The 27298-nt window shown below is 35.5% G+C and overlaps 1 protein-coding gene across 2 annotated transcripts in view; it reads right to left on the bottom strand.

Moving 5' to 3' along the window:
• The window catches only part of TNPO1 (transportin 1), an 87231-nt gene that overhangs the window by 54514 nt on the left and 5419 nt on the right, over nt 1–27298 (bottom strand). The gene's annotated exons all lie outside the window — the stretch shown is intronic.

Below are 27298 nucleotides of genomic sequence, written 5' to 3'. Positions count from 1 at the left end.
TGGGAGGAGAATATAGGTTTCTTAAACTACCATGAGTTGCATCTGCTACAATCAATGGAAAGTACCATATCGATGACAGTTCCTTTAAAACTAAATGCTTAAACAAAAACAAAACTTAAGTATCAGGCATGAATTATTGTAAAAATCAAACTGAATTTGCTGAAGGAGAGGATTTTCTTCATATGGATCTACTACTACTTGATGGTTTGACAGCTGAATTTAGTCCCTTCCTAGCAGGGGTTAAAAAAAATTACCTGACCTTACAGTACCTCTCTAGTTAGCAGTGTTTTTCTATTTTTAAAAAACCTTTTCCTCTCTCCTTCTTCACCTTTATTTTCCGCTTAATATCCTGTAGTCTGGCTTTGCTCACCAAATTCTACCAACTTCCTAAATGACCCAACCCCCAAACAAAACCCCCCAAAACAAAAATGATATCTGGACATAATATCTATTAATAATACTGTAGTGTTTTTATGCCAGTCTTCATTCTGTGTGTTTATATATTTTATAATAATGGGATTGTCTTGTTTCTTGGCCAATTCCATATATCATTAAATATTAAAAGTATTTTTTTAAAAAGTATTCCATTGTATTGATGTGCCATAATTTTAATAAACTTTTAATTGATATAATATATACAATAACCTGTACAAATCATAAGCATACAACTAGATGGATTTTTATAAAGTGAATACCTGTGAATACCTGTGTGACCAACATCCACATCAAGATAAAGATCATTACCAGTACCAAGGTTTCTCTTGTACCCATTCTCGGTCATCAACCCATGCCATAATCCCTATTATAACTTCTATCATTATAGACCTCTCCCCTTTCCCTCTTGACTTTTTTACTTCAGAAACTTCAAAAAAACTTTACAAAAACAATATTACAACAAATCAAACAACATGGTTGTACAAAATAGTTAATTCAATTCCATCACTAAGCTTACCTCCCTGACAGAATCAGTTTCAACAGTTTGATATGAATCCTTCTACACCTTTCTCTATTCTCAAACATACACATAGTTCTGGTTTGTTTTTTAGGATCATGCCACATACTACACTCTATTAACTAAAAACTTTAAAACACATAATATTGCATGGCCATCATTCCAGGCCACTACATATAGATTTAACTTTTCACTTTTTAATAGATGCACATTGGTCTTTAGAATGGATAGAACATAACTTGTTCAACTATTTCCTGATTGGCTTCCAGGTTGCTTCCACTTTTTTGTGACTACAAACAACACGGCAAAAAACATTCTTGTACTAATGTCCCCCTAGCCAGTAATGGCAACCCAGTGTGATTATTAGGCCATAAGTATGTGTATTTAAACATTTCTAATAGTTATTACCAGGTTACTTTCCAAAAACAGCTGCAATCCACACTCACCAATAATATGTTTCCCATATATCCACCAGCACGTTCTTTTAATTTTGGTTAATCTAATGGGTGAACATTTAAAATTTCTCCTGTTCCTGGACGGGGGAGGGAGTGGGTGAAGAGGGGGTGAGGAACCTTAAAGTCTGAGCCTTAGTTATGAGTTGAGCTGCTACCATGCATATCCCACCTGTTGAGGTGACAACTGGATACCTACTTAACTCCTTAGCTGCCTTTCTGAAAAAGAAACTAATGCCAGGGGCCAACAGCAGCCAAGTCCAAAAGATACCTTCATCATACCTATCCTGAGGATGGCTGCCCCATATCATTACCATGCTTCCTTCTTTATCCCTGCATCAAGTCAACAGAATTCTTTTTCTTTTTGAATAGCTTAGTATTAAGAACATTTAATGTGATCAGCCTATGATGATGAGATAGGAAGAACTGAGATAAACTGTTCCCTCACACCTTACTCAAGTTATCTGGAACAAAAGGCTCTCAAAAATATTTGATTGTTAATTGCTTGATAAGAGATCTCAGGCCACTCTGAACTTCTATACCACGTTTTTTAATTGTGGTAAAATATACATAATATAAAATTTAGCATTTTAACCATTTAAAGTGTACAGTTCAGTGGCATTAAGTACATTTTCATTGTTGTACAACCATTGCCACCTCTATCTCCAGAACTTACCAAATTTTCATAGCCATTAAAATTAGGAAGAATCTTATCCTAGGGTAGACAGAGATATCGCAGGGTTATTTAGATAATGTCTGAAGTACTTCAAGCTAACCAAGCACACCAGAATTATGAGGTAGAAATTGTTTATTTAAACAGTAAACTACATCTATATTAATTAAATAGAATATCAAGATTAATATTAAATTTTCTTAAAATAGTTACTATTCTTTTTGCACACTGAAGACTCAGAAATGTTTCAGAAAAGGGAAATAGTACTTCAAATTTTTCTCTTTTAGAGTACACAAATCACGCTGATTGGCCCATGACATTCAATGGTAAGTCCCCGCTCCCCCACAAAAGGCATTTCAATAAGCCAAGACAGTTATTTGAACTATCTATACAGAAGCTAGCACCAGAATAAAAAGCTTGCAAGAGGTAAGTTACTGTAAGATAACATCTTGGCCTTCAGAAGACTAAAACTTACTCTAGTCCTAAACTGTTAAGAACTTGAATTTACATTAAAATTTTGAATTTACTAGAGTTTATGAGAGGTAAAGAAGCCAGACTGGTTGAAAAAGTAAACATAAGGCAGACAGAAGGGCTGGACTCAACCAACCTAAATTTAAATGCTAGTTCTTTCACTTAGTAGCAGTGAAAACCTGCGCAAGTTAATTAATCTCTCTGAGCCTCAGTTTCCCAACTATAAAATGAGAACATACTGACTCTGTAATAGGATTATAGATACTTGCCTGGCATACAGTATGGTTTGAAATTTAGTGGCTTTGTTTGTTACATCAATCAATGATTTTCTGCTGCCTGCAAGATGAAATCTAACTTCATTTTCATGGAAGAGGCTCTTCATGATCTGGTCCATCACCTCCAGGGACAGCTTTATCTCTTACAACTCAACCTCCAACTTTTATGCTCCAGCAATACCAGCTGCGCCTCTCATACCTCTGAGCCTTTGAATAGGGACTTCCTGTCTGGAGTGAACTCTTTAAATTTGACCATTTGGCAAACTCCATCTCACTCTTCAGATATATGCTCCTCTACTCAGTTTCCCAGTATTTACTGAGAGTCTTCCTTGGCACTATGATTGGTACTGGATACTATTTCTCTTCTGTAACATTATTGTAGGACCTCCCCACAAAACTTAAGTATTTTTTTCATTACAAATCTATAGTTTATGGCTATTTCCTTTTCACAAACTGTCATATTATAATTATTTCCAGGTCTGTCTTAGCAACACATCATGTGTTGAGAGCAGTGACAGTATCTTTTTGCCCCTTTGAATCACTCTAGCAGAGTGATTCAGTAAGTATTTGCTGAATAAATACTATTGTTGCTCATTACTCAAATACTATTATTGTCCATTAATTCAACTGAATAAATATTAAGCTGAGCAACTACCATGTACTCAGTGAGCATCAGAGATTCAAAGGTAAGTAAAATACTGTTCTTGCCCTAAGTACTCATTTAGTGACAGAGACACATGCACTATCTATGAATGAAGTATGCGATTGAAGTGCAATAGGAAAAAAAAGAAAATATTCTGCCAGGAAGAAAGATGTGCTTTTCTCCCATATGCTTCAGAGTCTTTCTTCTCTCCTAATTTCAATTAAATTCAGACAAATATTTACTAAGCAGTCAAATGTTTCCACCTATATGGTGAATCACCACGAATGTGATAAATGTTGCCATCAGTGACATGATTTCCCAAAATGGTGAACAATTCTTGGCAGAGTTCCACGCAAAACAAGGTACAATCTTCCTTCAATAATACAGTAGTTTTATTCCTGGAAAACTCAACATTTAATTAAAATTCTGCAAAAAATTCCATGTGTATATGTGAAACTAAGTTAGGCTCTAGGCTCTGACAGCTATGAACAGATTTTTTTCACCTATGTAACTCCCTAATGGGACATTCAAAAGTCATTCAGGGCTCCAGACAGTTCTTAATGATGAACATCTAGGACCCCTCAGCTCCACCTACTAAGTGGCAAGAGCACCTCCCAATTACTAGGACATTCCCCTCCCCCCTCAGAGAGTGGCACTGCCTCAGTGGAGAATGACTATGGTAGTACCAGGGGCTGTGGGGACATTATGCTAACCCAGTTAAGAGGTCAGGAAAGGACTTCCTTGAGGAAGTGACTTTTTTACCTGAGATCTAATAGGACTTACTAAAAAGTGAAAGTGAGAGGAAGGTAGGGCTAGGAAGACCTCACAGACTATGTTAGGAAGTTTGACTCAAACCCATGACTCAAACCCAACTAACCTGGTTCCAGGGTCCAGTCTCTAAGCCCCTGATAAACTGCCTTTTAAACAGAAACATCAATTTCTGTAAACTGGGAAACTAATCATAAAGAAAACCATTTGTATACTAAAGAAATAACATGTATTTGATACCTTTGTAGTGAGGTAGAGAAGTAAAAATCGTATTTCACTATTATAAAAATTATAATAGATCTAAAAAAGCAGTATGTATACAGTGTGAAAATATAATAAAAATGAGATATTTCAATAGCATTGAGTAAATGAGTTCAAAACATTCTAAATCTGATCTTCACAACATCCCTTTCTTGTAAGTAGGTGGCAAGTATTATCTTCATTTGACAAGCAGATAAATCAAAATACAGCTTAAGTCATCTGCTGAATCACTTGCTGAATGTGAATCAGATCTTCCAAGATAAAATGTCTCTTACACTGGTTTTTTACAAAAAGATGTTATGATGAACAAGAAAGAAAAAAAATCAGAGATGCCTAGAGGGCTAAAAAGAGCATGCTATTTTTAAAAAATTATTTAATAAAACTTTTATAAGAAATTGAACCAAAATTCAGGTATGAAGGGAAAGAGGGAAAGTCTAAAGGCAAATGATTATTAGTAACTTTTTTAAAATGAGGTTTTTTTAATGTCAAAGAATGAAAATGTCGACAGGCTTGCAAAATAATAGATATCAGTAGAACTAGAAGGTTCTTCAAGAGATTCTATAAAGTAATCAGAGATTAAGGATCAAAAAAAAAAAAAGAGAGGAAAAAGCAACCATTGAGCCCAAGCTACTTGAGGAAATGAGCTCAACTAGATTGAAGGGCAGGGACCATAGCATACGGACCCTCTGATGTTACATGGTGCTAGACACATAGCAGGTTTTAAATTGTTCTTGACTGATTAGGGTGATGGATCTCATTCACCACTTGGAAGAATTATGCTAAGAGGTTAAAATTACAATCCTCTGGCATTACAATTTGTCATCTAAGAGCTGAAAGATTTACAGAAAAAAAAAGAAAATGAAAAATAAGTACTATGGAAAATTTAAATAAATGTATTCTTAGAGTGCCCTTTCAGGAAGACCTCTGAAGACGACTAGTCATGTGACTCAAGTGCTAAAGTTTACAAACAAACATTTTTTTAAAAAGGCTAGTATCAAAATGAGCAGGTTACAAGAAGGAAAACTAGATCTCAAAACTCACTCCAATCTACAATCAGGTACTTCCTATATAATTCAGTTCATTAAATATTCACAGCAGCACTATGAGGTAGATATTAACTCTACTTTATATTAACTGAGGTTCAAAGAGGTTAAGTAGCTTGCCCAGCCAGTATGTGGCAGATTGGGCATTCAAAACCACATCTGTGTAATTCCAAAGTCTGGACTGTGTCTAGTAAAAAAAGCAACCCTGTTAGCATTTATGGAGCACTTCTATGTGCCAGTTATTATACTAAGTGATTTAAATGCATGATCTCACTTAATTCCATGAGTAGGGACTACTATTACCTCCATTTTATAGAAGAGTAACAGGCTTAAGAAAAGTTGAGTAATGTGTCCAAGGTCACAGAAATAGTAAAGAACAAAGACAGGACTCAAGCTCAGATGCACCCAACTCCAGAGCCTGTGCACTGATTCATGCTGCCATATTATTCTCATTCTGCCACTTCCACGAACATGTGACTAATCCTTAACAGAACTCTTGGGTAGAGTTCATGGGTAGGCTTATCTTTTTCTTTCTATTCCATGCATCACCAAGAACTCAAAAGCTCTCTTATTTAAGGGTCTCCTTTCATTAGTTCAGGTGGGATAACGGCACTTTGCTTTTCAGAATTCAAACTACTTATTGTACATCAAAATAAAAAGCTGATAGGAGTAATACTTCCCATATATTTAACTTTTGGTCATATAATTTTCATCATCAAAACACCAATTCTCTGTTGATTTCTAAGACAGATTTAACTGTTTTAACTCTTTAATATCACAATTGGTCTCACTCTCCATGTACGTTAAGCTATGTAAACCAGTGGTTCTCAGCCCTGACTGGGCATTATACTCATTAGGGCCTTTAAAATAATATGATGCCTGTTCCCTATGACCCCCACTGACTCAATGTAGGAGTGGAGCCTAGGCACCTGGGCATGGGTATGTTTAAACAACTCCCAGGTGGTTCTAATATACAGCCAGTTGAGACTCTTTGTATTAACTCAATAAATCTGCTCCTGGCAATTTTCATGAGTTTCTTACTCTAATGAGCAGCAGTGTCCTAGCTGTACCAGAAATGACAGAAAATAGAAGAAAGTGGAAGCGAATGCAGACTGTACTGATTAACATGGAAATATTCTAACTGCTAGAAAAATGTCTTTGATGAAAACCAAAACATAAGAACATGTTGTTTAAAGTCACATCATAATTTGTACTACTTGGTAAGGACTGCATGTGTTGGAAGCTATTAAGTACAATGGTCATTTACTTCATTATTTATCAGTGACAGAGGCTGGCTAAGGAGTTGCACTTAGGTTCTTAGAAATGGAAACTTGGGAAAAGTCAAGATACGGGGGAACAACAAAAGTTGTTATATAAATTAAATACGTTAAGTAAATTATAAATAAAACATACTAGACAATTATGGTCCTTGACCAGCCAAATACAATTTAAATTCATATATCAAATCAACTTATCTTGCAAGTAATAACCACATCTTTCTTCAGATGGCAATATTAAGACATTCATAAAATTGAAAGAAAACCTTTCTAAATAAGCCCACACATTAAATACAAATATACAAAATAAGTAAATTAGGTCCCTGATTCTTTTAGCATTGTAGCTTCATTAAAGAGCTTTACTAGAGATCTTCCCAATGCTACATTCAACTGACTATCCTCACTGAATATGTCAACCATACTCTAACACAGTTGTCATTTCCGTGACATTGATTTAAGAAAAAATCCTCTTTTATTAACATGATTGTAAATTCCATTTCAGAATGTAAATTCCATTTCAGAATGTTCGCTGATCATTGCCTAGTGGTTTCAGGTAAACACAGTACTTAATAATTTTCAAAGTACTGTCACACTTTATCTATAATTTTCAAAACTAAACTGTGAGTTGAGGAAACAGTTTCAGTTATGTTAAGCAACTTGCCAAAAGTCAGTTGGTTAGTAAATGTTAAGACTTGGGTCAGATTGCTGAAAACTTCTCAAACTTGGGGAGAGAAATGAACATCCAGATCTCAAATAGGTTAAACCCAAAAAAGGGCTACGTCAAGAATTTATAATTGTCTTAAGTCAAAAACAGAGAATTTTGAAAGCAGCAAGAGAAAAGCAACTCTTCACATAAAAGGGAGCCCCCATAAGACTATGAGCAGGTTTCTCAACAGAAACTTTGCAGGCCAGGAAAGAGTGGAATGACATATTCAAAATAGTGGGGAAAAAAACACACCAAAACTTGTCAGCCAAGAATACTATACCCAGCAAAGCTGTCCTTCAGAAATGAAGGAGAGGGACTTCCCTGGTGGCACAGTGGTTAAGACTCCGCACTCCCAATACAGGGGGCCCGAGTTCAATCCCTGGTCTGGGAACTAGATCCCACATGCATGCCACAACTAAGCGTTCTCATGCTGCAACTAAGAGTTCTCATGCCACAACTAAGGATCCGGTGAGCCGCAACTAAGGAGCCCATGTGCCTCAACTAAGGAACTGGCAAGCCACAACTAAGGAGCCCTTGAGCCGCAACTAAGAAGCTCGCCTGATGCAACTAAGGAGCCTGCGAGCCACAAGTAAGGAGCCTGCCTGACACAACTAAGACCCGATGCAACCAAATAAATAAATAAAAATTAAAAAAAAAGAAAGGAAAAAGAAATTAAGGAGCGATAACGACATTCCCAAACAAAAGCTGAGGGATTTCATCACCACTAGATCTGCCTTACAAGAAATGATAGAAGAACCTTTTTCAAGTTGTAAAGTAAAAGAATGCTAATTAACATCCTAAAACCATATAAATGTATAAAACCTACTGGTAATGGTAAATATATTATGAAACACAGATTCTTTGACATTGTAATGGTTGTATTTAATTCACTTACAACTCTAGTTTAAAAGTTTAAAAAAAAAGTATTAAAAATAACCATAGCTACAATACTTTGATAATGGATAAGCAGTAAAAAAATATGGATACTGTAACATCAATAACCTAAAATGTGATAGGGAGAGAAGTAGAAGTATAAAGTTTCTGTATGTTCTTGAAGTTGTTATCAGCTTAAAATAGGATGTTATAAGATATTTTATGTAAGCCTCATAGTTACCACAAAGGAAAAATCTGTAGTAAATGCACAAAAGATTATGATAAAGGATTCAAAGTATAACACTACAAAAAGTCATCAAATCACAAAGACAGCAAGAAAGGGTCAAAGGATCTACAAAACAGAAAACAATTATCAAAATGGCAACAGTGAGTCATTACCTATCAATAATTACCTTAAATGTAAATAGATTAAATTCTCCAATCAAAAGACAAAGAATGTTGGAAGAAATTAAAAAAAAAAAAAAGATACAACATGCTGCCTAAAAGAGACTCACTTTATCTTTATGGACACACATAGATTGAAGAGTGAAGGGATGGAAAAGATATTTCAAGCAAATGGTAACCAAAAGAAAGCAGGTGTAGCTATACTTATAGCAGACAAAATAGACTTTAAACTAAAAATGGTCTAAAGAGACAAAGAAGTTCATCATATTATGATAAGGGAATCAATCCATCAAAAAGATATAACAATTGTAAACATTTATGTATCCAGCATTAGAGCACCTAAATATATAAAGCATATATATAATACCAGAACTAAAAGGAAAAATAAACAGCAATACAATAATACCTGGGGACTTTAATACTCCACTCTTACAGAGAATTGATGAGGAGACACTGGACTTGAATAACACTAGAGACTAAATGGACATAACAAACACATACAGAACATTCCACCCAACAGCAACAGAACACACATTCTTCTCAAGTGCACACAGAACACGTTCTAGGTTAGATCATATGTTAGGCGACTAAGTAAGTCTCAACAAATTCAAGACAGATGTTATATCAAGTATCTTTTCTGATCACAATGGTATGAAACTAGAAATCAGTAACGGGGAAAGCTGGAAAATTCACAAATACATGGAAATGAACACATTCCTGAACAACCAATGGATCAAAACAGAAACTAAAAAAGGAATAAAAATATATCTTGAGACAAACTGAAATGGAAACACAACATACCAAAACTTATGAGATGCAGCAAAAGCAGTTCTAAGAGGAAAGTTTACAGCCATAACCACATACATCAAGAAAAATAAAGATATCAAATAAACAACTTTAGCTTATACCTCAAGGAAATAGGAAAAAGAAGAACAAACTAATCCCAAGTTTAGCAGAAGGGAGGAAATAACAAAAATTAAAGCAGAAATAAAGGAAATAGTGAAAAAGAAAATAATAGAGAAGATCAACAAAATCAAGAGTTGGTTCTTTGAAAAGATAAACAAAATTGACAAAAACCTTTAGCTAGCCTAACCAAGAGAGAACTCAAAATTATAAATGAAAGAGGAGACATTACAACTGATACCACAGAAATACAAAGGATCACAAGAGATCACTATAATACACCAATAAATTGGACAAACTAGAAGAAATAGATAAATTACTAGAAACATATGATGTACCAAACTGAATCATGAAGAAATAGAAAATCTGAACAGACCAATAATGAGAAAGAAGATTGATCAGATTGAATCCCAACAAAGAATAGCTCAGGACCAGATGGTTTCACTGGTGAATTCTACCAAACATTTAAAAAAGAATTAATATCAATTCTATAACTCTTACAAAAAAATGAAGAGGAGGGAACACTTCCAAATGCATTTTACGAGGTAACAGCATTTTCCTGATAGCAAAGTCAAGTTAGGACACTAGAAGAAAACTACAAGCCAGTATCTCTGATGGATAAAGATGAAAAAAATCTCAACAAATTACTGGCAAACCAAACTCAACAGCACATTCAAAAGATCATACACCATAATCAAGTGAGATTAATCCTTGGGATGAAAGGATGATTCAACACACACAAATCAATCTATGTGATACATCACATTAACAAAATGAAAGATATGAATCATATGATCACGTCAACAGAGGCAGAAAAAACATACAAAATTCAGTAACTATTCATGATAAAAACTCTCAACAAACTTGGTATAGAAGAAACATACCTCAACATAAAAAAGGCCATATATGGCAAACCCACAGGAAGCATCATACTCAATGGTAAAAGGTTGAAAACTTTTCCTATAAGATCAGGAATAAGATAAGGGTGCCCATTCTCACTACTACGATTAACCACAATACCAAGTAACAACGCAAGATAAAAGTACTAAAAGGCATCCAAATTAGAAAAGAAGTAAAATTGTCTCTGTTTGCTGATGGCATGGTCTTACACATAGAAAATCCTAAAGATTCTATCAAAAAACTAAATGAATTCAGTAAAGTTACAGGATATAAAATCAACATACAAAAACCAGGTGCATTTCTATACACTAACAACAAATTATCTGGAATAAAAAACAAAACAGTTCCATTTACAATACCATCAAAGAGAATAATAAAATACTTAGGAATAAATTTAACCAAGGAGGTAAAAGGTCTGTACACTGAAAACTATAAAACTGTGAGGAAAGAAACTGAAGAAGAAACAAATGCAAAGACAGTCCACGTTCATGAAATGGAAGAATTAATATTATTAAAATGTCCATAATACCCAAAGCCATCCAGAGATAATGCAATCTCTATCAAGATTCCAATGGCATTTTTTTTTTTTACAGAAATAGAAAAAACAATCCTAAAATTCATATGGAACCACAGAAGACCCTGAATAGCCAAAGCAATCCTGAGAAAGAAGAACAAAGCTAGAGACACCACACTTCTTGATTTCAAACTATATTACAGAGCTAAAGCAATCAAAACAGTACTAGCATAAAAACCGACATACAGACCAATGGAATAGAACTGAGAGCCCAGAAATAAACCCATGCATATGCAGTCAACTAATATTTGACAAGGGAGCCAAGAATACTCAGTGGGGAAAAGACAGTCTGTTCAATAAATGGTGCTGGGAAAACTGGATATTCACATGCAAAAGAATGAAACTGGACCGCCTTCTCACTCCATTTACACGAATAAACTCAAAATGGATTAAAGACTTGAATGTAAGACCTGAAAACATACTTCTGGAAAACACAGGCAGTACCCTCTTTGACATCAGTCTTAGCAATATTTTCTTGGATCAGGCAAGGAAAATAAAAGCAAAAATAAACAAAAGAGATTCATCAAACTAAACTCCTTTGGCATGAAAAGGCAGCCTACTGAATGGAAAATGGTATTTGCAAATGATGTATCTGATAAAGGGTTAATATCCAAAATATATAAAGAACTCATACAGCTCAACATCAAAAAAACCCAAACAACCCAATTAAAAAGTGGGCAGAAGACGTGAACAGACATTTTTCCAAAGACATACAGATGGCCAACAACACTGAAAAGATGCTCAACATCATTAATCATCAGGGAAATGCAACTCAAAACCACCATGAGATAACACCTCAAACCTGTTAGAATGGCTATTACCAAAAAGAACAGAGATAGCCAAGTGCTGGTGAGGATGTGGAGAAAAGGGAACCTTTGTGCACTGTTGGTAGGAATGTAAATAGGTACAGCCACTATGGAAAATAGGATAGAGGTTCCTCAAAAAATTAAAAACAGAATCACTATATGAGACAGCAATTTCACTTCTGGGTATATATTCAAAGGAGAGAAAAGCACTATGTCAAAGAGATATCTGTACCCGCATGTTCACTGCAGCATTATTTACAATAGCCAAGACATGGAACCAAGGTATGTGTCCACTGACAGAAGAATGAATAAAGAAAACATGATACACACACACACACACACACAAGAATATTATTTGGCTATAAAAAAGAAGAAAATCCTGTCATTTGTGACAACATGGATGAACCCTGAGAGCACGATGCCAAGTCAGATAGAGAAAGACAAGTGCTGTATGACTTACTTATATGAGGAATCAAAAAAACCCTAAAACTCATAGAGAGCAGACGGGTAGTAGCCAGGGGCCAGGGGAGGGAGGAATGGGTGAAGGTGATCAAAGAGTACAAATTTCCAGTTATAAGATGAATAAATTCTGGGGATGTAATGTGCAGCGTGGTGACTATAGTTAACAATACTGTATTATATATTTGAATGTTGCTAAGACAATAAATCTTAAAAGTTCTCACCCCACGCCCCCAAATTTTTTTTAACTTGTAACTACACGAGATGATGGATATGTTAACTAACCTTATTGCAGTAATCATTTCACAATATATACATATATCAAATCATTATGTTGTATATCTTAAACTTACACAATGTTATATGTCAATTATATCTCCATAAAGCTGGTAATATATAAAAAATAAATAAGACAGTTCCACTACTACTTCTACAAAAAAACAAAACACGTTGGGTTGGAATGTATGTCTTTCTGGTCCAATGTTTCTTTTACTTCAAACTGCTTCTTTAATTCATAGTTCATAAAATATGGAAGTATAATTAATTAAAAGAACAGCTTGTCTTAAAGTAACATCACTCTACACTGATTACTTACTTGATGGTTCATGTGTGGACATACATGCAAGATGGAGACAAATCTGTAGGTACCTTAGCAAGACTATAATAGCTCTTGGTAAAACGCTGGTAATGAATGATTAAAAATGTATCAGCACCAGGCAAGCTATTGATTATAGCTGCACTTACTGTATTTAAGACGATGGTAAAAAGGGCTATAATGCAAATAGCCAAATATTTTCCCATATAACACATCTGAAATTATAAGTAAAAAAAAAAAAAAAGGTATGATTCATTATTTTAGTATCTACTTTAAAGTGAGACATGCCTGTATAGTTGATAGGGAGCTAAGCTGATAGTTTTTTGAAAAATTAGGTAGCACATGGGGACAACCATTACAGATCATTTTGGTAACTACAAGTATACTGTTTCATTACAGCTAGATTCCTCCTAAAGTTCTGAAGTGAGAGGGCCCTATGAGTTTCTCATTCATGTCCAAAACTATCTTTGATTGTTAAAGTGTAATGGGCTGATTCAATATTTCACATTTTCAAGTGTAAACAGAAAAAGGAACATAGCACAATGCTCACTGGCCAGGGCTGAATTGGTAAAAGGGTCAGAGCAGTTTAGACAGTAAAACAGAAAGGTGATACATGGTAAGTAGTCAGTAGGCTGATTATCATTAGTTTTTATCTAATCTTTCCTTTGTTCATTGAAATCTCACTCACACATACAGGGGCATATATCATTCATATTTCAGCTGTGGGAAGACAGACACAGCAGAAAAAACTCATGAAAGGAAATCAATTTTTATTCAACACAATGTTAGTGCCTGAGCTGAATACTGTTCTACACTATTTTTGTTGCTAAGCAGGAAGATAGAGTAGAGGAAAAGCATGGGCTCCAGAGTCATACATACAATCTCAGTTCTGCCAATTGTCTTTTTTAGGAAAGTAGCTTAACTTTCAGAGCCATAGTTTAGTTATCTGTGAAATGGTATTGATGAGAAGATTAACTGAGAATGTAAAATGATGCAATAGTAGGTACTTAACGTTCAATCCCTTCACACTTCACCCCCCCAACTAAAATTATCATTAAGACACAGCTTTACTGATGATAGTCTGTATCATCAGATAGAATTAAGATGAAGATTACTTAAATTATTTTTGTATGATCAAAGAATATGCAACAAAATGGGCTGTTTGACCTGTCATTTAAATGAGTTGATATTCTAAAGAAATAGAAAAATCAAAAGAGAAATACTGGAGGAATAGAGGAACAAAGAAAAGAACCAGAAATCAAGTGGTGAATATTAAATCAGATATAAGTGTAATCAGTCTGTAAAAATTTTATAAGGGTGAAAACTAAGTAGGTGATTAAGGGCAGTCTTCATGGTATGCAAGGAGATAGGAAAAGAATATCACAAAATAAATTCTACAGATAGTCCACAAATGGAAAAAAAGCAGGAAATAATGTTGTATGATAGATGGTATATACAACAAATTGTTTAGTATGAAAAACAACAGCACATACTCTGAGTGTTCAAGTCTGTTGTTTTATTACCATGACAAAGAAACAATGAGGCTCAACCAAGACTGACACATAAAAAAATTAATGAATATAAAATCTAGAAAAAAATGTGAGATGGTAAGGAAATCTGAGATTACACTAGACATAAAAGATAACACGAATCTCTTATACATACTAAGGAAGTGTTCAGTTTATAAGAATATACACTTAAAAACTGAACCTTGGGTTGAAAAGCTTATTGTTATCTTATAAACAGAGACACTGAGTTATCTATCAGCCAATTAAATATCATGTGGTTATCACCATCCATCCCCCTCATCCCATGAATTGGAATTTATCAATTTAAACTAACTGTAATTAGAAAATAGTGATCCCAACATCTTATCTCCAAAATGAAAACAGCATTAGACAACATCCCTATCTTGTTTTTTTAAAAATGGAGAAATCAAGACCCAGAAACCAACATTACAAATTAATTAAGAAAAATAATTTGATTTCTATTTTTAAAAACATAGTAACAACATCCAGTTCTATATTATAAGGTTCTTTTCTCTCTTTGTTTTTGCCTAGTGCACTGGTTTTCTGATAATTATCAGTAAAACCAAAGGCTCTTTCTAAAGGAAACTGAGTAGCCTACAGCCCATGTCTAACCAATGGTTCTAATGGCAAGGTTGATACTTTGTGATTGCATTTCCTAAATGCAATTAATTAAACCAGGATTGGGCTCCCAACTCTCCACATGATGAATCCCAGCACAAACAGATAAGCTAAGTCAATTGAATTTCCTTTCTCAGAAATATAAACAGGAAGTACTAGGATCATTTAAGCATTTACCAGTTCTCAAAGCAGAAGCTAAAAGGTCACAATGTGGTAGGCAAGTGGCCATCATTCGATTCCACACACATGACAAAATTATAAAGAGGCGAGAATTGTAAGCAAAAGCAGAGGAGAATGGACCAGCACAGAGAGGAAGCAAGGAAGCATTGAGCAAGATTACATGGTCCACCAGAGTGACAGTATCTGCTTCTGGGAGCTGCCTTGCTTCCAGATGGCTTTCTATTTCCACAAATGACTTTAAAAAAGTAATAAATCTCTCCCTTTCTCTTAAGACAATCTGAATTAAGTTTTCTTCCTTGGAACCAGAAGCACTTAATCAGAATAGAAATAGTAAATAACTATTTAAATATATAATCACATAATTTTATATATATATATACAAAAATAAACTATTCCCAAAATGTATTTGCTTTAAGTAGAAGGAACTGAACTTTTTAGGGGAGTTCTCTCAGAACTGTAGGGCTCGGAACTGATGAAGGCTGATGACTATCATGTAAATCAATTTCCTCAGACTGAACACCAGAGTAAATCTGAAAGCTGGCATGAAAGTCTCTGAGAGGTACTGAGTATAATGAATATACCCAGATGGGCAAAGAGCAGACTGAATAGGAAGAATAGAGAAAGCCAAGAACAAAGCCAGCTGCCAGTTCAGGTGTGCACCCTCTTTACAGACAACAGAATTCCTTACCCATCTACTTCTATTCCTCCTCTCCCTTCTCTTGCCTTTTCCAAATTATATTACTTTGGTTCTGAGCACTGGCCATCACTGCCTCTGCTGCCATCAAGGGAAAAAAAAAATGCCTCAAATTCATTTTATTAACATTTATACTAGTGGGATATGTAGGGACAGTAGTAACTTACCCTCACTGTGATGCCAGATTTCAGGTAATACTTGCTTCCCAAGACTCAGTCCACATCTCAAAGGACCTAAAACATCTCTTATCATGATTTCCAGGAGGCACCACTGTTTACAAATATGGTGGATAAACACATGCTTTATTTGAACAATTATAAAAGGGAGCTCCTAGTATATTTCAGCAATACAAACTTAGGCGATCCAACAAAACAGTAATACGGTCGGCCCTTTCTATCCACAGGTTCCACATGCCAGATGTGGAAGGCTGACTGTTCTACACCATTTTATATAAGAGATTTGAGCGTTGTGCATTTTGGTACGGGTGGGGGTCCTGGAACCAATCCCCTGCAGATACCGAGGGACAACTGTACATTAATAACTTTACTTATCTGGAACACTAATTCAGAACCAATAGATAACACATGAAAGAAAAATTCACAAGAGGAAATACAACAGTAAACAAACATGGGAAAATGCTGAACCTTACTAGTAATCAATAAATGTAATAATGAAGTAATGTTTTTAGACTAATTAGCAAAGATAATTTTATAACAATATCCTATGCTGCTGAAGACATGATGAATCAACTCTAACAAATTACTGGTGGTAGTGTAAACTAATACAACCTACTGGAAATCAACTCAGCGATCTATATCAAGAGCTATTATCCATTTTTATACCCTTTGTCCTCATGATTATATTTCTGAGACTGCATCCGAAGAATCTTAATTACAGAAAAGAAAGCATTATTCTCAAAGATTTTAACCCAGGAGTATTTCTAATACAACAATAAATATATGGGTAACTAACACAACATTCAACTGAAAAAAGATAGTTAATTTCTGTAATGACATGGAAAATGTTTATGATCAGAAAGTGAAAAAATGATAAAAAGTTGTATGTAGAGAACAATTACAGGGAATTCCTTGGCGGTCCAGTGGTTAGGACTCCATGCTTTCACTGCTGAGGGCCCAAGTGTGGCCAAAAAAAAAAAAAGAGAACAATAACAAATATGTAAAAAACGTGTATAAAAAAAGACAATTATTAAATGAAAAAAACCGGAGGGAAACAATGAAAAGCTCGCAGTGTATTAGTATGTTAAGATTATGAGTCCTTTTTTCTTTTCTCTTTAAAAAATTTTCAATATTGTGGTTATATTACCTTCATAATGAAAATAAATAATAAAAATCTCCAACAGTATAATTGCTTTAAGTCATAAATAGGGCAGGAGAAAAGACCCTGGAGAACGTAACTATATTATGGTATGATGCTTGCTACTCATAATAATGACAGAATTGTTAAAAAGTTTAAATTATACCTTTCCTGCTTTTTAAGAAGGTGTGAAATATAGTTTAGAAAGTTTTTTGTGAAAATGCTTAAAGGTTATGGTACTTAAAGGGTTAAGTTTTAGTTACAGAAAAGTGATGCACTTGCAGCAACTTTTTCCCAGATCATGCCATTAAAATGAGTAGACACAATGACATGAAGATAACATTGAAAATAAGAGTATCTTCGTAGTACTGGGGAAAAACGCATTCAACCTTTGGAAAGCAAAAGAACTGTACCAAACCTTACTAGAAAACAGTAAATGAAAACTGTTTATTTAATATTAAAAAATTGTTTTATGATCCCAGAGACGTAGTCTCAGAGAAAGGCTGTCCTGAGAATTAGAGCACAGAAGTTTTACTTTTGCTTAGATAATGGGAGTTATTTACAGATTCCATACTTGTGATTAGTTTTTTATTATGGTTTTAATATCTTATACGTATGGAGATATTTTTTAACAGTGCTATAGTAACAAATTAACGTTAAGACATTTAAATGTAAAGATACACAGAAACAGTAAGCCTACTACAAAATTTACAAGAATACCAAAATTCTTTAATATAAAAAAAATTTCAAGCATCTCTCATCAACTTCCTAATTTTTCAAAACATTGATACATAATTCTGGAAATATCATTTAAGAAAAAAATCAATAAATAGCTCAATTAAACCATACACTGAACTAGAAGGAAAAAAATCCCACAAAAATGTAAAAGCCAAAAGCAAATTTAAATGAATTTTACCTTAGAAAAGAGGATCTACAATTCTTCTACAACAGTTCTTGAGACTTCTGTACTAGTAAGTTCTATTGATTTTCTCAATAATTATAACTATAAATATTTTAAGCAAAAATTACTAATGAATAAGAAAATTTTGACTACAGAAATAAATAAATGAGCATATACCACAAATAATTTAAATTTGTCATTTAGCATATACTGAACTGAAAAAGGCTGGAGTTCTAGTACTTTTCATTTTGTTAGTTATTTGTGTCATATACTATTTCACTCTTTAAGAAAATAAATCATAAATCATTTAAGTAATTTAAAATTAAGATCTTTAGAAGTCAGTCAGACAGTTTACATGTGGAATCTAAAAAAATGGTACAAATGAACCTATTTACAAAACAGAAATTGAGTCACAGATGTAGAAAACAAACTTATGGTTACCAAGGGGGATAGGGAGGGGGTAGGGATAAATTGGGAGATTGAGACTGACATATATACACTACTATATATAAAGTGTATAACTAATAAGAACCTACTGAATAGCACAGGGAACTCTACTCAATACTCTGTAATGACCTGTATGGGAAAAGAATCTAAAGAAGAGGGGATATATGTATATGTATAACTGAATTACTTTGCTGTACAGCAGAAACTAACAACATTGTAAATCAACTATACTCCAATAAAAAAAAAACAGAAAGAAATAAAATTAAGATCTTTAGAAAATAAATGAAAACTGTTTCATTTAAGATAAAAAAATTATCTTAGAATCATCCACAGATTCTTCTTAATATATTTTTCTGCCTAAGGAAGCTAATGTAATAACTAAGATAGGGTGGGAAAATAATGCTTACAAATTATAACTTGACACTAATGGTATAGCTCTGTGTGTCTATTTAGTCTATGAGATGGATATCATCCATGGTCATACACTTATAACTGGTAGACATAGGAGTCTAATGAACTGCCTTAAAAGTATACACTATTTCTATTACACTAAACTGATTCTTAGAAAAATAAATTCATTTACTAGAAAACAAATTTTTCCTAAATCATTTTCCTGGGGTAGGGTTGGGGACATAGAAAGCAAAATCTTTGTCTTAAGTCATATAATATTTCAATTTTAGAAAAAATGTCATAGGTCACTAATCCATATTATTTACAGTTAATAAAATATATAGTCTTCATTTAACTCTTCATTATATACTCTTACAGGAGTAATATGCATATTCTAGAAGGAAGAAACTCCAGAAATTAAATCAATAAGCAAACATTTATTCAGCACTTGTAATAAGCTGGATTTTATAACTGGAAACTACAAATACAATAAAAGCCTGGAAGGAGAGAGATGAACTAGGAAATTCCTAAGATTTTTTTATGTTATTCAATTCAACAATTCAGTATGTGGCTAGGTATTTTGATGAACTTGATTCCAAAGCATTTGAGATGTACGGGAGTTTGTATTTCCCAATAAATAATAATTCCCAAATGATAATTTTACCTGAAATCACAATTTTGTCCTGGTTGCTGACAGGACAACTCTACTAGAATCTCACTGGTGAATGTGTAGATTCTGTTTTACAAATAAAAATACCTGCTGTGCACCTTATCAGCAAGTAACAACACCAACACAAAAGCCTCTAGCCCACTGGGATGTAAGGTTAAAATAAAGCTAGGCTTTTTATTAGAGCCTTTTCCTTTTTATGCTTCAACTTATTTCTCTACTGGCTCTTAACCTTCCCCATCAAATTCCTACATTAAATCTTAAACTACTATACACTCTCTTGATTCTGAGCTTACTACCTGTGCTAAAACAAGACTCCAGAAAAACCTACTACCTTTACAGTTTCTCCACCGTTTCATCCTTGACTTACGGTGGGGTGGTGTCAGACCAAGGGAAGGATGACATGTGGGGAGGCGAAACAGACGCTTCAACTCCCAGCAGCAGTGTAACTTCATGGGGTTTTAAGACAAACTGCCCAGGTCTTTAAGTCTTCTGTGCCACAATGAGCCAAAATAACATCAGGAAAAAAGGTGTGTCAGAGATCTGGGGCTCTTGTCTCAGTTCTTCTCTGCAAAAAGAACTGCCTGGGCAATCCTGTACAAATCATTTACACTCATTTGGTTCATTTCCTCATTTATAAAGCAACTAAAGACCATGCTCCTTTTCAGCTTCTAGATGCAAAACATTTAGTAAATAATGAGTCTGGTCATATTCTACATACAAAAGCCAGCCTTACTTCTTTTCTTTATACTTGCTACTGAAATTCTCCAAGTCTTCAGGGAAACTTGTATTCAACTCAATTGTTCAAGTGTAGTTCTGGGACTACTAAATTACCTGAGTGAGAGCTTCATGTCATTTGATTCTTTCAGCAAATACTTGGGCTCCTGTGAAAGGGCATAGCACTGCACCAGGTTTAGGTCATTTCTTACCAAAGTCTTTCAGTAGTAAGAACAATCTTTAGCTGAAAATGTTATGTACAAAAATTTTCATCACAACTTGGGTTTCTACCCAACAGAAGTCTTTACCCATTATCCCCTCAAAAGTGTGTAACAGAAAACTGTATAAAACATTATTGAACTAAAAATCCAATGGAGCATTCTAATTCCTACTCTGGAGCATCTGTGGTTTCAATGATTCGCTGTTTAATGCTCTTTTCCTAAATGAAGTCTCCTAATATTTTCTAATAAAGGTTTGACAAGCAGCATTTTATGAGCTGAAACATATATCAGGACTCTTTAGTCCATGTCCATATATACTGCCAACTAAACTTTACCGCAAAAGAATTAACCCAAGTACTTTATTTTACCTTTCTAAACAATCAGCAGCAATAACTCTGAAAACATATCATTTATACTGAAGTCTGGTAAAATTTACATATGAAGTTTAAATATCTTCACTTTCCTTGTGCTTTCCTTCTGCCCTGATGCTCATCAAGGTGACATATTACACTCTGATCCACCATTACAAAGAGTTATAATCCAGATCTAGAAGTTTAAAATCATCCTTTTAATATAAGAATCAGTGGCTCTGATCTATTTATTTGACTTATCTGCCCACTTCAAACATGGAATTTCAGATTTTTCCAAGCACTCCATGGGAGGCACTGTTATACAGAGCTTAAGAGTACAAACCCTGGAGTTCCTTGGCTTGACTTTGAGTTCTTGCTCTGCCACTTATTAGTCATGGAAAGAATAATTAACCTATGATCTATAAAATGATATAATTAATAGTACTTCTATCTCATGGGGCTGTTATGAGGAGAAAATGGCAAAGTTCCATTAAAAAAAAAAACTCTTTGTCTAAAAAGATGACAACTAAAAGCAGTATAAAACCCTAGACTGGATCCTGTACTGGAGGAAAAATGTTATAACGGATGTTAGTGGGACAAGTGACAAAATTGTAATACAGATTGTAAAAAACTAAATTTCCTGAATTCGATAACTATATGTGCTTTCAGAACAGAATATCCTGGCTCTTAAGATATACAGACTCAGGTTAAGGGGCAGAGGGGCAAGATGTATGCAACCTACTCTCAGATGATCAAAAAAATAATTACGTGTGTGTGGGGTGGGTGGGAAGAATGTGGCAAAACGTTAAAAAATTGGTGGATCCAGGTAAGGGGTATATGGGAGTTCTCCCAATTATTCTCACAACTTTTCTCTAAGTTTCAAATTATTTAAAAATATCTTTAAAAACCAGCTTTGACTCCATTTACCCTCCACTACTGCTCAATTTCTCAATTTCCCTTCCATTCACAGAAACATCTTGAAAGTTATGTACAGTCACCATGTCCCCCTCTTCACTCCACTCCTCAGAGACTGAGATTTCCTTGTTGCCAAACCCAATGATTTCTTCTAGGCCTCATCTTAATTTCTCCACAGTGCTGAAAACGGGCAACAATTCCTTCACCTGTTAGCCTGTGGCATCACATCTCCCTTGGTTTTCCTTTTACTTCACTGGCTGCTCTTTGTCGGTCTCCTTTGCTGGCTCTCCCAACCCTAAATATCCCAGGCACCTTTCTCCTATCTACATAATCTCATCCAGTTTGTGCCACTGAATAGCTCTCTGAATTTCAGACTCAAGTAACCAACACCTTATAAGACATATCCACTTGTTTGTTAAATGGGTATCTCAAACTTTGCTGACTAAAACAGAACTCTTTCCCATCCCAAATCTGCTCCTCCTCCAGTTGCCTATTATCACTAAATGCAGTTATTACTGTTCATCCAGTTGTTCAGGCCAAAATACCAAGGACTCATCCTTGATTTCCCTTATATTCCACATTTAAACCATCAGTCAGTACTGTCAAAATACGTCCTTAATATATACCTTCAAAATATACTCTGAATCTGACCATTTCTCACCTTCTCCACTGTCTACCCCAGTCCAGATACCAATTTCTACAAAAGCATGGTCTACTACATTTGGTTTCCCAGCCTGCTCTTTTGTTCACTTACAGCCCCATACTGAGACAAAGCAGTAAAAATGATCAAGTTAGAATTGGAATTAAATCATGTCTTCTCTCCATCAAAACCATCCAATGGTTTCTCATCACACTTAAAAATAAAACCTCATATTCTTACCATAGCATACAAAATTGTTCCTAATGTGGGGTCCTCCCTACTAGCAGACTCTGCCTCCCTTTTCCACTATGTTCCACACTAGTTTTCTTGCAGTTCCCTGATGTTGTTATGCTTTTTCCTACTTAAGAGTCTCACTTTTGCTTGTTCTTTCTTCAAATATTCATATTGCTCACTCCTTCTCATTCAGATTGCTGGCCAAATACGACCTTTAAGAAAGGCAATGTTCTCTTCCCTCTCTCTCCACCCCATTACTATTTCTTCTCATTGCTTTAGTCAGTACCTATTTTTTCCCCTTTCTCTTCATTAAAAGTATCTTTTTTTTTTTTAAATATTAATTTATTTATTTTATTTATTTTGGTTGTGTTGGGTCTTCATTTCTGTGCAAGGGCTTTCTCTAGTTGTGGCAAGTGGGGGCCACTCTTCATCGCGTTGCGCGGGCCTCTCACTATCGCAGCCTCTCTTGTTGCGGAGCACAGGCTCCAGACGCGCAGGCTCAGCAATTGTGGCTCACGGGCCCAGCCACTCCGCGGCATGTGGGATCTTCCCAGACCGGGGCACGAACCCGTGTCCTCCACATTGGCAGGCAGACTCCCAACCACTGCGCCACCAGGGAAGCCCCAAAAGTATCTTTAAATGAAAAATTGATGTTACTGCTTCTCATCGTATAAAAAAAGTAAACAATACAGATGAAATTCAAGTACCTCTCCTAATCCTGGTCTCCTCCCCAAAGGTACTCTAATATGCATTTGATGTGTATCCTTACAGAGCTGTTTTTTGCTCATTTAAATCGTATGTTTCTGTCGAAATAAAAAGAATTTTATTTCTGTTCTATAAAAACTCGTCCAAAATATGCCTTAGCTTTCCTACTCATTGTATATATAGCTCTATTTCATTATAATTTTATACCATTACAAGCAATTCATTCATTCAACAAATATTTACTGAGTACCTATATTCTAGGCACTGTTCTAGTTATTGCAAATAGAGCAATAAATAAAACAAAGATTTTGCCCTCTTAGAGCTTATTCATGTGAGAGAAGAAAGACAATAAACAGAATATTTAGTGCTAACTTCCCTGCAAAGGCCCAGACGGTAAATATTCTGGACTTTGCAGACCACGTTCAGGCCAAACAGTAAGAATACGTCTGTTCTATGTTCTTTGTTTTTGTTTTACAACCCTTAAAAAAATGTAAAAACCATTCTTAGCTCATAGGCTGTACAAAAACAGGCCACAGAGCAATGGAGCTCTAGCTTGCTGATCCCTGATATAGTGTGTTAGGAGGTGGTGTGTGCTATGCACAAAGTAAAAAAGAATCCAGGATAAGGGGGGTGGGGGGTTAGGAGGCAGTATTAAACAGAGTGTTTAGAGAATGTGAGATCTGAGCAAAGACCTGGAGGTTAGGCCAGTGAGCAAGGAGGGAAAGTGGTCGTAGGAAATGCGGTCAGGGAAGCAAGGAGAAAGGGGAGTGGCTGGGCAGACTATGTAGAGCCTTGTAGTCTACCGTAAGGACTCGATTTTCTCTGAGTGAAAGGGGGAACCGTTGCAGCGCTTTGAATAGAGGAGTGACAGGGACTATCTTAATTTGTGAAAGGTTTGCTCTGGCTACTGTACTGAGGGAAGACTACTGGGAGGAGGGTAGGGTGGAATAGGGAGACCAGGTAATAACCTATTTAAGTAATCCAAAGAGATACGATGGTCGTGGCTTGGACCAGGGTGGTGGCAGTGGAAAAGGTGAAGCATGGTAAGATTCTGGATATATTTTGATGATATAGAAAAAAACTGGTCGCCCTGAAGGAATGGATCTAAAGTGTCAAAGAAAAAGCAAAGTCAAGAACAACTCCAATATTTAGCCTGAGGTACTGCGAGGATGGAGTTGCCATTGACAAACCAAAATGGGGAAGTCTATGGGTAGAGTAGGTACTGGGGAGGAAGTTTAGGAGGTTAAGTTTTGGACAAGCTAAGTTTGAGGCCTATTATTAGACATTTAGGTAGAGATGTTGAATAGGCAGTTGAACATGTAAGGAATTAGGGAGAGAGGCTAAAGATCTAAATTTGGGCATTGTTAGCATTTAGATGGTATTTAAAGCCATGAGACTGAATGAGATTACCAATGGACTGAGTATTTATGAAAAACAAAAAACAAGGATTGAGCTCTGGGGCTCTCCAACACTAACAGGTCTGTGAGAAGAAAAGCAAAGGAGAATTACAAGGAGGCAGGCACTGAGGTAGGAGATAACCAAGGGTGTAAGGTATCCTGCAAAGCAAAGAAGAAAGTGTTTCAAGAATGAGAGAAATAGCTCTGTCAAATGTTGCTGATAGGTCACGTAAGATGAACAGAATCAAGGACATATGGCATTTGGCAACATGGAAGTTACTGGAGAAACTAAGGAGCTGTTTCAGCAGGAATAGTTCACTGGCCTGATCGGAGTGGGTTTAATAGAGTATGGGAGGAGAAACCTTGGCAATAGCAAATATAGACAACTCTTTCGGGGAATAATGCTGCAAAAGGAAACCAAAAATATGGGGAAACAGGTGGTGAAGAGTGGATCAATTTTTTTAAGATGGCAGAAATAATAGTTTGTCTGTTTGCTGACAGAAATAATCCAGTAAAGAAAAAAATTGATGTGGAAGGACAGAAGCTGAAGCAATTCCTTGAGCAGATGATAGAGGAGAAAGGATGGATCTAGTACAAAAGCATACAGAAGAACATAAAACAGTTCACCTAAGATAAAAAGCAGGAAGACAGCATGTACTGACACAGATGATGGTAGTTCATGGGGTGGTGGGAGTGTGTGGAAGTTTTCTGATTGCTTCAATTTTCTTAACAAAATAGGAAGCAAGGTCATGAACTGAAAATGAAGATGGGAAAAGTTATATTGGAGGTTTGAAGAAGATATGAAACAGTTATTGAGGAAAGTAGGAAAGTGAACAGACTAGGAAAATACAGTATAATCAACAGGCAGCATTAACAAGTAATGTGAGGTATGTGGTCATGTGTGGTTGTGTGTTTTCTTCCAGCCATACTAAGTTATATAGGGGCAGGCACAAAGAAAGCAGAGAGTTGGTTTTAACCAGGGTATGGTTCTACTAAACAAGCAAAGAGCAAGGGAGCTATCCAAAGGAGTGATTAACCATGGAATTTTAACTGAGTAAGAAAGGAAGTAAAAACATCAAGAGGGTGAATGGCAGGGACACAGTAATAGGATCAATGGGCTGGTGATTCCATTGGGGTAAAAAGAAGGTTGGGGCTGAGATACTAGCTAGAAGGAAGGAACTACTAAAAAAGGAAGTATGGTCAAAAAGTAGAAAACATGAAATGGTAACCACAGAGGGACTGTAGTTATTGACAATGCAAGAGGGTACCACTTTGGGAGTGAATGACTGAGATAAGATAGAATAGATGGGAAGAACACTGGAGGAAAGATCAGGTACACTCATTTTAATCTCAATATAAAGACTGAGATGGTATAGAGAGGCAATGAGCCTGGAGCTAAAATAATTGAGAAATGAGGAGGAATGACCTGAACGGTTAGCAGTTGATAGCAATCATGAAGGGTAGTAGTCACATAATCTGATGACATAATCCAAAACAGGATTTTTAGGGAGAAGGGAGGGAGAACAGTAGCTACATTGAGATTGGATTTTGTGGATGACGGACTGTAAATTCCAGCAGGCACAGTAGAAGAATATGAAGAGTTGTTACGGGGTTTCAAAAAAAGGAGACAAATATAGACCTTTTAATGATTTAGAATGCAGGAGATAAAAGGTGATCTGGGCTTCCCTGGTGGCGCAGTGGTTAAGAATCCACCTGCCAATGCAGGGGACACGGGTTCGAGCCCTGGTCCGGGAAGATCCCACATGCTGCAGAGCAACTAAGCCCATGTACCTCAACTACTGAGCCTGTGCTCTAAAGCCCGTGAGCCACAACTACTGAAGCCTGTGCACCTAGAGCCCATGCTCTGCAACAAGAGAAGCCACCGCAATGAGAAGCCTGCGCACCACAACAAGAGTAGCCCCCGCTGAGAAAGCCCACACGCAGCAACAAAGACCCAATGCAACCAAGAATAAATAAATAAAATAAATAAATTAAAAAAAAAAAAAAAAGGTGACCTGGAAGTCTGGAGGTTCTGTGGCAACTGACAAAGACATCCTTGAATATACATGATTCCTGATATACCCCTATGTTTCTCTAAGAAATGGAAATTGCTTAGGTCGAAAATGTTTTTACTTTAAAATTAAAATGGCTATACTGATTTATTCAATGTTTGAGTTTCCCTACAATCTTATCGATACATACTAGTAAAACTTTATCACTTTTGCCAATATGATGGGTAAAAAAAAATTTCACTGTTTTACTTTGCATTTCCCTATTGGTGGGGTAGAGCATTATTTCATGATTATTGGCTAGCTGTACTTCCTCTTCTGTGGATTTGCCCAC

This window comes from Balaenoptera ricei, chromosome 3 (genome assembly GCF_028023285.1).
Source record: "Balaenoptera ricei isolate mBalRic1 chromosome 3, mBalRic1.hap2, whole genome shotgun sequence".
In the NCBI taxonomy this organism is placed as follows: Eukaryota; Metazoa; Chordata; class Mammalia; order Artiodactyla; family Balaenopteridae; genus Balaenoptera; species Balaenoptera ricei.
This window is presented reverse-complemented; position numbering and strand designations above follow the sequence as displayed.